This window comes from Balaenoptera musculus, chromosome 8 (assembly GCF_009873245.2).
Source record: "Balaenoptera musculus isolate JJ_BM4_2016_0621 chromosome 8, mBalMus1.pri.v3, whole genome shotgun sequence".
NCBI lineage: Eukaryota > Metazoa > Chordata > Mammalia > Artiodactyla > Balaenopteridae > Balaenoptera > Balaenoptera musculus.
Window position 1 is genome coordinate 3,573,356 of NC_045792.1, and position 11,365 is coordinate 3,584,720.

The following is an 11,365-nucleotide window of genomic DNA, read 5'->3' on the forward strand; positions in this document are numbered from 1 at the left end:
CCCATGCAAGACACATGCTCAGAAAAGCCCTGAGAAGGCCCTAAGCTTTCTCTGTGAGCTGATCCAGAGGCTCAGGACATGCCTGTCTAATTACTTAAGGATTTCCCCAGCCCAGAGCCAGTCTGCACTGGGAGGGGTAGTTGTTTTTTCAAATGCTCAGTTTTCAACAAAAGAAAATCACAAGCATACAATAAAACATGTAAGAAACGGTAAAACATGGCCCATTCAAAGGAAAAAACTTAAATGGCAGAAACCATCCCTGAAGAAATACAAACACTGGATACAAGACAAAGACTTCAAACAATTGTCTTTTTTTTTTTTTTTAACTAGGTTGACCACTGAGAAAATTACTGGTTCTAGGAGTTACTGATTAACTTCCAAAGAGACATGTAAATAAGCTATGTGTTTCTATGAGGAGTTTCTTTGATCCTTAAAGTACGGCAAGTAGAATTATTTTTGCACAATGCTCTATAGAGAAAATTAGTTATTGGCTTATTCATTTTTTCACCCATTTGCTCACTCCTGCCAGGTTCTGTAACAACTAGGTTACAGAAGAGAACGGAGCAGACAGGGTTTGTGCTCTTAAGCCCCTGGGAATACCTGTTCATTCTATTCCGTTTGGCAGAAAAGTTTGAAAAGCACTGTCACCTGACATGTGAATTCCTTCTAAAACAAGCCTGCTGGCTTCCAGTTATTCCTTAAAGGAAATAAATGGCTGTGGGAGAAAAATTCAGAGGCAATACCCCATCCTTATCTGGAATAATTAAAGTGGAAGAAAGTTCCTGCTGGTGAAAAGCCTGATTATTCTATAATTTTTGGAGAACTGTATTTTATTTCTTTCAAGATTAAAGAAACTAACTGGATTAATTGTTAAAAGAATATGGGTAGCAGATGTCCTGTGATATCTGCAATGAATATGTACTTTGTTAAGATATTTTTATAATTTTAAAAATAATATATGTACTGTATAGAAAGTATTGAAAGTGCAAAAAAGTATAAATAAACAAAGTATATGTCCCAGTACTCAGAGACAACTGCTTTTAACACATATCCACATCTTTTATCTGATTCTTGGAACCAACTGTGTTTTGGAATTCAGAATTTCTCAGATTTTAGTAAGGAAATTCAATGTGTGTACCAAAGATTTGATTTGATTTGATATTGAGACATGATTGACATATAACAGTATATTAGTTTCAGGTGTACAACATAATGATTTGATATATGTATATACTGCAAAATCACCACCACAGTAACTCTAGTTAACATCCATCACCAGACAGAGTTATATTATTTTTCTTGTGAGAACTTTTAAGATCTTAACTTTCAAATATACTATACATTATTATTAACTCTAGTCACCATGTTGTACATTACATCATCAGGACTTATTTTATAACTAGAAGTACATCTGACCACCTTTACCCATTTCTCCATTGCCCCTGGCAACCATCAATCTGTTCTTTGTATCTGTGAGAAAACAGTCATCTAAAATATTCTTAAAGAGCTAAAGGAAAGCATGGGCAAAGAACTGAAAGGAATCAGGAAACAATATACAAACAAAATGAGAATAGAGATAGAAATTACCTAAAGGAACCAAACAGAAATTCTGAAACTGAAAAGTACAATAAGGTTTTTCCCACTCTCTGAAAGTATAGCATTTCTGTGAAACTTTTTGTAAGCCAAAGTAGCATAAAGTAAAGAAGAAATTATCTTAGGATACATCTAGTTAATGGATGCACAAAATAAATCAGGATAAAGCATAGATGCTCACAGATGGAGTTCAAAACTATGGTGACTTGATGCTGAGATACTGAGTCTAGTTCCTGAGGAAGTACCGTCTCTAAAATGGCTCACTGCAAAACAAATGCTTAATGCTATTTTCACTTTTTTCTTCTGATCTATTTTGGTTAGTAAAAACAGTTACTAATATAGGTCTTTTGTAAAAGTGAAGTGGCATGAAGCAAACTTTCAAAAAGTGTGGGATATCTGTAACTAAACTGAAAAATTAACTAGAGGGGCTCAACAACAGACTTGAACAGGAAAAAGAAAAAAATCAATGAACCCAAAGACAGGACATTTGCAATTATTAAGTCTGAGGAGCAGAAAGAAAAAAGAATAAAGAAAAGTGAACAGAACCTACAAGACTTACAAAACCTCATCAAGCAGACCAATATATGCATTATGGAAGTCCCAGAAGGAGAAGAGAAAAAGGATCAGAGAGCTTATTTGATGAAATAATGGCTGAAAACTTCTCAAATTTAAGGAAAGACATGAATCTATGAATTCAAAAAACTCGATGAGTTCCAAGTAGGATAAAACCAAAAAGACCCACACTGAGACACATTATAATTAATCTGTTGAAAGACAAAGAGAAAAATCTTGAAGCAGCAAGAGGAAAGTTACTCACCGTGTACAAAGGATACTCTGTAAGATTATCAGCCAAATTTCTTATTGGAAAACTCAGAGGACAGAAGGCAATGGGATGATATATTTAAAGTGCTGAAAGAAAAAATTGTCAGGTGAGAGTTCTATATTCAGCAACACTGTCCTTCAAAAATGAGGAGAAGTTAAGATACTCCCAGATAAGCAAAAACAGGGAATTCATTACCACTGGTTGTGCCCTACAAGAAACGCTGCAGGGACTCCTTCAGGTTGAAATGCAAGGATGCTATAATGCTACTCACAGCCCTAGGAAGATACAGACCTCTGGTAAAGGTAAATACATGGACAAATATAAAAGTGAGTACTATTCTAATTTTGCTTTATAATTTCACTTTTTATTTTCAACAGAATTTAAAAGAGAAATGCATAAAAATAATTATAAATCTATGTTCACTGGTATACAAGATATAAAGATGTAATTTGTGGCATCAATAACATAAAGTTGGGGTCAAATGGAATTGTAAAGGAGTAGGGTTTTTGTATGTAATTGAAGTTAAGTTGGTATCAATTCAAAATAGATTGTTATAACTTTAGGATGGTTATATATAATCCCCATGATAACCACCAAGAAAACACACATAGAATATACACAAAAGGAAATAGGAAGGAAATCAAAACATGTCACTACAAAAAACAAACAAACAAAAACAAAAAACAAAAAAACCCACAACTAAACACAAAGGAAGGCAGTAATAGAGGATATGAGGGAAAAAAGGCTATAAGATGTACAGAAAACTAACAAAATGGCATAAGTCTTTCCTTATTACTAATTACTTTAAATGTAAATAGTTTAAAATTTGCAATCAAAAGACAAACACTGGCAGAATGGATAAAAAAGCATGATCTACCTTTATGCTGCCTATAAGAAACTTACTTTAGATCTAAGGACACATATAGATTGAAAGTGAAAGATGGAAAAAGACATTCCATGCAAATAGTAACAAAAGGAGAGCTGAGGTGGCTATACAAATACCAGACAAAATATACTTTAAGTCTAAAGCTATTACGAGAGATAAAGAAGGACATTATATATTGATAAAAGGGTCAATTCACCAAGAAGCTATAACAAGTATAAACATATATGCAACAGGAATCAGAGCTCCAAATATATGAAGCAAACACTGATAGAAACACTACTGTATAATAGTAGGAGACTGCAATATCCCCTTTCCGTAACTGACAAAACTACCAGACAGAAGATCCATAAGGAAATGGAAGACTTGAACAAACCCAGAAACCAGCTGGACTTAACAGACATATTCAGAACACTCCACCCAACAACAGCACAATACACATTTCTCTCAACTGCATATGGAACATTGTCCAGGATAGACCATATGTTAGGCCACAAAACAAGTCTTAACAGATTTTTAAAAATTGAAAGCATACAAAGTATCTTTTCCAACCACAATGGAATGAAACTAGAAATCAATAGCAGAAGGGAAACTGGAAAATCCACAAATATGTGGAAGTTAAACAACACACTCTTCAACAACCAATGAGTCAAAGAAAAAAGCACAAGGGAAACTGTAAAATACCTTGAGACAAGTGAAAATGAAAACACAACATGTCAGAACTTATGGGATGCAGTGAAAGAAGTGCTAAGAGGGAAATTTATAGCTGTAAATGCTATAGAAAGACCTCTAATGAATGACCTAACTTTATACTCTAAATATCTAGAAAAATAAAAAATGTTAGTGGCTGATAGTTTATGTTCCAAGGCCTCAAAGAGACCATGCTTCTCCTGTGGTATGACCTACCCTAACTTCAGAAGTCCCCTCAGTGTTTCAACATCTATAGATCCAAACTTTCCCCAGCCCACACTTCCACATTTTGCAAGATATTTTCACCTGAGTGTTGCGTTCCACACATCCCAAAATGAACTCTTCACCTTCTCCACGGAACTTGCTCTGCCTCTGTGGTTCAGATCCCAAGTCTCCTCTGGTCCCTTTCTCTCCCTTGCCACCCCCAGCCCACATCATGCTGAAGACCCTGTGGTCACTGTATCACTCCATCAGTCTCCTTCCTTATAAAGCCACGTACAGTTAACCAGATTCATCCTGAGTACAAAAAGAATGGGCAGCATTGTGTCCCCTTTTCTGTTTTTATCTCCTTAATTTCAAACTATTGTTGAGCACCTCCTATGGGTCAGACTCTGTCCTGGGCTTTGGAAAACCAAGATGAATACCACTTTCCTGCCCTCAAGGAGATGCCAGTTTCCAAATGGGGGTAGTCAGGTTATATAAACAAAAAAGCCAACAAGCAAGGAGACTGACAACAGAGAAGTGTGTAAGACGTGTGCAGGGACACGGAGGAGAAACTGACGATCAAGGCTGGTGAGCAGAGAAGGTCTTAGAACAGGAGATGTTTGCACTCAGTCCTGGAGGATTAATTGGAGTCTAAGTGGACCAGAGGGGTGGCATATGAAGGAAAGGATAGAGCAATGCATGGGCTTGGCACTGCATAAAGGAACTCTAGCTAATTCTGCATGACTCATGCTTTTGTAACAGCCTCAGCACATTATTACCACAACAGCCCCGTGAGGCAGGGAGTATTAGCATCCCCATTTTACAGACGAAGGATTAGAGGAGAGAAGACATGAAGCAATTTGCCTAGTGTTACACTGCTGCTCAGAGAAGCACTCACTGAGTTTCCAGCCTAGGAGGAGGGGTGCGGACAGCCATTGCCAGTCTCACGCTCTGAGCAAACAGAGGAATCTTTCGACCAACCAAAGAGCTCTGCAGAAACACTGCATTTCCCCTTGCGAACCAAAACTCAGACCTGAAGTTATATTTTTACCACCACTGCCCCTACCCCCATGCTTTAACAAGACATGGTATCTTGTTTCTAAGGGTAAAAGAAATGCTTATAAACAAGACTACAAAAGGCATCTTAAGACAACAAATCACTCATAAAAAAGGGAACATTCTGATGAGTTAAGTGTAAATGAATCAGAAACATATGGATTCAATCTACTTTAAAAGGCCCAGTGGAGTTCCAAGTGAAGGGTAAAACCCTTGGAGGAGATTGTATTTGGGGATGTTTCCAAACCCAGGGCCATTAGTTCTGGCCAGGCCCAGAGCTAGGCTGGTAGATGGATCTCCGAGGAAACCAACAGAAAGAGAACCTCAGAAAGGTAGGAGGGTCACTTTATCCCAAATCCTCAAGCCCAGACTTGGAAATTTTCAAAGCAACATGCCTCCTAGAAACACCTTTCCTGAACATCTCATTCTGGCCCAGGGCTGGGACTCCAAGTCCAGCCAACAGTTTCACTTTAGAAACTCAGCTTGTCCAACTCCAAAAGGGTGTAGAGGCTGGACCGAAACCCTTCATCTTTCCCAAAGATTCTCTCCCTTTGACGATGAACCGTGTCCAGGCCATGGCCTTGGGAGAGGAAATAAGGGCCATGGTTCTCTTTGGCAGCATCAGATGAGAAATGAATATGCACAGAAATATTGAACACATTCAACTAAACAGGAAACAACATAAGAAAAAGAAAGATCCAGACTCATCGGTCTGGTTGGGTTGCATCAGCCATGAAAATAAACAAAGGCCTAAAGAGATCAGGCCGGTTTAATGGAAACCAGGCAATGAGCAGGTATGTGTCCCTGGGCGTAATCATCACTGGGGCTCCCCGTGCTCTCGTGCCTTTTCTGGGGTCCCACGTGGGATGAAAGGTCAACCACCAGGGAGTGCGGTGAGCTCAGGGTCGCCCCGTGTTTGCTCGGCCTCTGTTTCTTTACCCCCCCAAGTGCCCTCTTCCCGATGAGAACCCAGCCTGCTTTGTGCTGCTGATTTTTCTCTTTCTCACAGTGGCACTGCTAGAAACAGGCCTTTCTCATCCACTGTTGACTGAATCAAGTTTTGGGGGGAGGACTAAGAAAAGTGAGCAAATGGAACAGTATTCTCCCCAAATGCCGCCTTAAATTGAAATCGTCTGTTCTGGAAGCCCAGGCTCCCTGTCCCCAGGCCACACCCAGGTAGCTGGAAAGGTGAGCCGGGGAGCCGCCCTCGCAGACCGCTGACCCCTGGACTCGCTGCAGTGAGGGGCTGTGTTGAGAAGAAAGGCACCCCTGGGCTGGGAGCCGGGGAGCTGGGTCTCATGGGGATTTTCTGTGCCCCTGAAGTCCCCATTGTCACCCCCTCCCCAAGACAGGCCTTCCTCTCTCCTGTTGATGCCTGAGATCAGTCATCTTAGAGATTTATTTCTTTAGCTTAAGACCTTGACACTTAAGACAAACGAGGTGAGACCGAATGTGAACATCTTAACGTCAGAGGATGGAGGAGGGGAGGGAAGCTGTGGGAATGGGGTGGCAGGGCGGTGGGGTGGCAGTGGGGTAAAGGCAGGCAGGGATGGCGGGGGGCGGGTGATGGCTGAGAACCTTGGAGACACACCGCACTCGCTTCCCTGGTCCCCCGCCCCAACCCCCAGGCCATTGTAAGACTGAAACAGAAAGGGCCCTGGAGCCCTGAGAGCCCCTGCTGCCCCTCTCCATGATGCCCGTCCCCAGCCGAGGCGGATTTGCCAAGAGGCCACCATGTGCCAGGCACAGCTCTAGACCCTGGGGTACAGCAGTGGGAAAACAGTGGCTGCAGGGAACCTGACACTTCCCAGAGGAATTCAGGAGTGGTGTGGAGCCTGGGAACTAAAAGCGACCACAGCTGTCCCAGTCACCTCCTCCCTGGCTGTCCCAGGGCCCCTCCAGTTCCAGACCCTTCTTCAGCTGGTCCTGCCTTCGCGGACCTTTGTGTCCTCTTTGTCAGAGGACTTTCTTCAGACGCAGTGCTGACCTCGCCAGAGCGCAGAGCCTGAGGGGGTCCTGGGGTGGATGCCGGGTTGCCCACAGCCTCCCTCAGCCCTGCCTCAGCTTCCACATCCGCCGCCAGAGCCAAGCGTCTGCTGCACAGAGCAGGGGGGCAGCTCAGGGAAGGCACGCCATCTCCTCGCACAGATGGTGGGGCCTTGGCTGAATCTGGCCCCGCCTCCCCGGGGAGAGAGGCTTCCAGAACCCAGTTAGCCCTTCCCCCAGTACCCAGACCCTCCGAATCCACAGGACTGAGCCGGTGCCTCTGGAACAGGAGCGCTGCTGGCCGGTGCTCTCAGCCGCCTGTGGATGGACAGAAAGGTGAGGAGGAGAGGAAGAGAGAACAGGGGCCGGGGGTGCCACAGAGGAGAGGGGATTTGGTGGTGGGCTTCTTGCCAAGCTTCACTGTCTTCACCCTCGCAATGGTTCCGAACAGCTGGGCCAGTGGTCAGCCTGCTCGTCTTCTCTGGGCAGCTCGGGGCCCAGGGGAGCCCAGGGGCCTGGCAGAAGCAGCGCCTGCCCGACAGCGAGCTCAGCGCAGGGGAAGGGGCGAGAGAGGCCGGCGCCCACCCTTGGGGACGATTTCTGTCGGTTGAGGCTTTCGGGAGGAGGGGTCGGGGAGGGCCCGAGCTGAGCATGGGCTCCTCTGCTAGGGCGTCCTCCCCCGCACAGGACTCCCGGGACGGTCCCTCGCAGGCCCTTCCCTGGACACCTGGCCTGTGACTTACCCTGTGATTTTCTGTCGTCTCCGGCCACTTTCTCAGGTGGCCAGAGCCTGGGGCCAGCAAGGTCAGAGGCTAAGTACAAACTCCCACGGAGACTTACCTGAGCGGCATTCTGGGCTGGGGCCCCGGGGTCTGCCCCACTCCTGACACACCTCTGGACACAAGGGGAGCCGGGCGGCGTAACCCAGAGCCCGGCACCGCTGAGCCGTACATTCGAGCCCGGGCGCGGGCCGTAGAAAGGCCGCGGCTGGTCCCTGCTCACGGCCTCGCCGCGGAGTCTCAGTCTCCGTGCTGGTTTCTTCTGGGCTGTCTTGGTCACGTGATTCGAGTAATTCCAAAAGTCCCCAACGTGTAAAACAGTTGACAGACACCAGGGTAAAAGATAAGTGCCCGAGACAAGGGGCCCACGTCTACGCCCCGGGGCAGCCGCCAGTCTGATGCCCCTGGATTCCGCTCTCCTCTCCCAGTGCCTGCCGGGCGCTGCACAGTGGGAGCAAGTCAGCCAAACACTGTTCTGAACGCAACGGCCTCAGAAGCAGGGGCTCTTGCTGCCTCCACTGGACAGACAAGTACACCGAGGCCCACAGAGGGCCGTTGACTAGGCCACACGTCCCAGGGCTGAAGGACAGAGCAGGGATCCGAACCCACACAGTCAGGCTCCAGGCTGCACCCCCTGCTCCGCTGAGCTAGTCTGTCCACTTGGGCAAAGCTCTGTGCTGGGTTACGTGAGGGAATTCAAATAAATATGCGGTGTAGTCACGGCCCCCGGGAGCTCGACCGTCGCCAAGGCTGAAGCAGCCTTCCCAGACTGGCCTAATGAAGCTGCTGCCCGGGCTGGATTCCTCACGCTCCGTGTATGGCTTTGGGTCTCTGCACTTCAGTGAGACCGTCAGCAGCCCCCTCTCCTTCCCCTGCACATCAAAGCCCCACAGGGGCTGAAATCCCACCTTAGGAGCCTCAACCTAGTCTTCCAGACAGGCCGGCCGGAGCACCTTCCCTCCCAGAGCATGATTCTGGGGTAACAGAAAGGAAGAACTCAGCAGTCCTTGCCAAGCTTCGTGACAAAGATGTTGTGTGGGACCCGAGGACACAGCTGAGTCGGGCCTGCCGTCTGGGCTCCGGCCTCAGCCGATGGCGAACCAGGCAGGTCAAGCCGCAGAGTAACGGGACGCCCTGCACCGGCCGAGCCTGCCGGGCCCCGCTCCACCAGCAGGGTCACCCTCGGCCGGCTGTCCACTTGCAAATTGGCCACTTGGCATTTCAGAGACGCCCTGGCTACACTCACCTGGGGGACTGGGGGATGGCGCCTGGTGTTTGGTCCAGAACCCAGTGCCTCTGGGACCCCAGGGGCTTTGAAGGGGTGTTATAAGTTAGCAGAAGTCAAAGAGAGGATTTCATCAAGAACTTGAGTGTTAAGGCTGCAATCAACGTTGAGTCAAACAGGGCCAGAAGGAGCCTGACGCCACGGTGACGGAGATGCACAAAGCGGGCCCACGGGGCACAGGGTACCTTCTGGAGCATTCGCCCACTCACGGGGCTGTTAGCAGCTGACACAGGATGCTGAGGCAAGAGCCGGATCTCCTTCCTGGGGCCGTGAGGAAACAGCTGCGCTTGGAGACGGGGGTGGGGAGAGGTTCTGTCAGCCTTGCTGTGTGCTTCCGGCTCTGGCGTCACCGCGTGTCTTTCCGAAGGGCCGGTGTCTCTCCTTTCCCGGGGGGCAGGCCATGTCACGGGGGTACCAGGGCATGGGTGCAGCTTGTCACAGCACCTGGGCTCTCGACCAAGGAGATGCTGCCTGGAAAAAAATGCAGTGGTTTTAGCAACGTGGGCATGATGTGCATGAGAAGGAAGAACATGATAAATCCAAGGTGACAGGAAGGACATCCTCTTTCCTTTCCTGCAACCCGGCTGGTTTTGAAAACCTCCAAGCGGGTTCAAGTCTCTTGCAGGCAGGGAGGCAGCCTTTACCAAGGCAACGCTGCCCTGGCATGACACCCCCCACCCCCGGCACCCAAAGCTGAAACGACCTCCAGCGCCGGACTCCAGAGTCAAGATCGCTCACACGGTTACTCCCCACCCCCTGCCCTTCCCTGCAGTGCCCACCCCGGCCTCACAAGGAAAGGCCCAGACCCTGGGGGGCTGCTCAGGCAAGTTCCGGGTGGCGGCAGCCACGTGTAGGATCCAGCCCAGCACTCAGGCCTGGGGACAAGCCACCCGGGAGAGTCAGACGCACGGCCACGGCGAACCCCAGGGAGACAGCACACCCACTGTGCACGGCAGGTGCCCTTCTGCAGGCACTGCCGTCCCAGGCGTGGCCCCAAATTCCCCAGGAATGTCAGCTTCCCTTCAGAGCGACGCTCCTTTCTCAGAGGGCAGCTTTCACGATCCTGGTGGCAACTCACCCACCGGCATTTAACTCCCGCCTCTTCAACCTGAGAAAAGGAAATAAGAATGAGTTAAGACCTCAGAGCACCATCTGAAAATGAACCATAAACCAGGACAAGGACAGTGTGTGTTTTCTAGGGTCGCAGAAGCGTGTGTAACCTCCCCGTGTTTATAAGGCACCGGGCCCTGTTTGCCCAGAGTTTGCCAGATGAAACACTCAAGAGAGAAGTTGCCTCCGATGGTTTTCCAGAGCGAGCAAAGACGGGCAAGGCCTTGGAAACTTTCTTCCCCACTCCACAGAAAGCTGTATGTGAAAGGAGCCCTCAAATTAGAAATAAGTGGTGGCGGTTTTTAAGATAAAGTTGCTCAATGTTTCACAGCATCTCAAAATCATAAAAATCAGCCGGGACGCTGGACATCGCGCAGACAGGCTGTGCACGCGGTGCGGCGTCTCTCCTGCGCCAGGACCAGCAGGAGGCACAGGGGCTGCCTGCCCTCTCCACGGGGGCGGCCTCCTCCCCTCAAGGGAGCAGCGCACGTGTTTCCAGACAGCTCCACGTTTTAGATAATTTTTCCTTACATTAAGCCAACATTAATTTTCCTGTAGCTTCCAGCCAGCATTGTAAGCTGTGTTCTCTGGGGTCGCTACAAATGCCCCCACCTTTTTCCTTCTGTGACATCCTTCAGATCTTGAAGATCCTGTAGCGTGCCCTGCCCACCCTGCCTTCTCTTCTCCAGGCTAGATCCGCTGCTTTGTCAGACAGCCTCACTTAATAAGCCATGAGCTGCCTGTGTGTTTTCCATTTAAGGGCTGTTTTTGGCAGGGCCGCTGCTGTGCCCTCTCCAGCAGCATCTGCCAGCTCCTGCTGTGCCCCATGGCACCTGTGTATGGACGAGAGCCCCTCCATCAGACCTCGGGGGTGGAGTTAGCTTCCGGCAGTAGAATGACTCGCCTCTGAGGGCCTTGCCCAGAGAGGCAAAGAGGATGGAAGCCCTGTGAGGAGA

At 48.1% G+C, this 11,365-nt stretch overlaps 1 long non-coding RNA gene across 1 annotated transcript; it reads right to left on the reverse strand.

The window, feature by feature from the left end:
• Positions 1-2,420: 2,420 nt before the first annotated feature.
• On the reverse strand, positions 2,421-9,942 carry LOC118898826. Its single transcript, XR_005020834.1, has 3 exons — positions 8,076-9,942; positions 7,121-7,553; positions 2,421-2,502 (listed from the first exon to the last, which is right to left on the reverse strand). It is a non-coding gene; the product is annotated as an uncharacterized LOC118898826 (long non-coding RNA).
• Between the last annotated feature and the right edge of the window lie 1,423 nt (positions 9,943-11,365).